The sequence below is a fragment of the Arachis ipaensis genome, chromosome B09, assembly GCF_000816755.2.
Source record: "Arachis ipaensis cultivar K30076 chromosome B09, Araip1.1, whole genome shotgun sequence".
In the NCBI taxonomy this organism is placed as follows: domain Eukaryota; kingdom Viridiplantae; phylum Streptophyta; class Magnoliopsida; order Fabales; family Fabaceae; genus Arachis; species Arachis ipaensis.
Genome location: NC_029793.2, coordinates 138,070,111 through 138,071,441, shown reverse-complemented (window position 1 = coordinate 138,071,441; position 1,331 = coordinate 138,070,111).

Here is a 1,331-nt window from a genome sequence, read left to right as displayed (position 1 = left end):
ATTTTTAAAATTTATTTTAAACAAAATTATAAATAAAAGACCTTCTTATTATGACTACGAATAACAAAAAAATAAGATAAAATAATCATTGAATAAAATAGATATTAGTCGAATTGTTATAATCAAGATAAATTTTTGTAACATATATAAGACATTGAAGATGTAATTAATATATCATCATCATTATCATCCTCATTATTATGATTATGATTATTATTATTTTATAGCATTGTTTGGTATCTATCTACTTAATATACTAAAATTGAGTTTTTTCTCAAATAATGAAAGTGAGGTGTCACTTTCTCATGAATATATTTTTCCTCCAAAATGAATGTATTTAATAAATAATGCATAATTATACTAATTTAGGAAAATATCTTTATTATAATTATATAAAATCAATATTTAATGCATTATTAAACTACTTATTAATTATTAATCAAAAATATTTTTAATTATTTTAATGAATAATGCATAATTATACTAATTTAGGAAAATATCTTTATTATAATTATATAAAATCAATATTTAATGCATTATTAAACTACTTATTAATTATTAATCAAAAATATTTTTAATTATTTTAATGAATAATGCATAATTATACTAATTTAGGAAAATATCTTTATTATAATTATATAAAATCAATATTTAATGCATTATTAAACTACTTATTAATTATTAATCAAAAATATTTTTAATTATTTTAATGAATAATGCATAATTATACTAATTTAGGAAAATATCTTTATTATAATTATATAAAATCAATATTTAATGCATTATTAAACTACTTATTAATTATTAATCAAAAATATTTTTAATTATTTTAATGAATAATGCATAATTATACTAATTTAGGAAAATATCTTTATTATAATTATATAAAATCAATATTTAATGCATTATTAAACTACTTATTAATTATTAATCAAAAATATTTTTAATTATTTTAATGAATAATGCATAATTATACTAATTTAGGAAAATATCTTTATTATAATTATATAAAATCAATATTTAATGCATTATTAAACTACTTATTAATTATTAATCAAAAATATTTTTAATTATTTTAATGAATAATGCATAATTATACTAATTTAGGAAAATATCTTTATTATAATTATATAAAATCAATATTTAATGCATTATTAAACTACTTATTAATTATTAATCAAAAATATTTTTAATTATTTTAATGAATAATGCATAATTATACTAATTTAGGAAAATATCTTTATTATAATTATATAAAATCAATATTTAATGCATTATTAAACTACTTATTAATTATTAATCAAAAATATTTTTAATTATTTTAATGAATA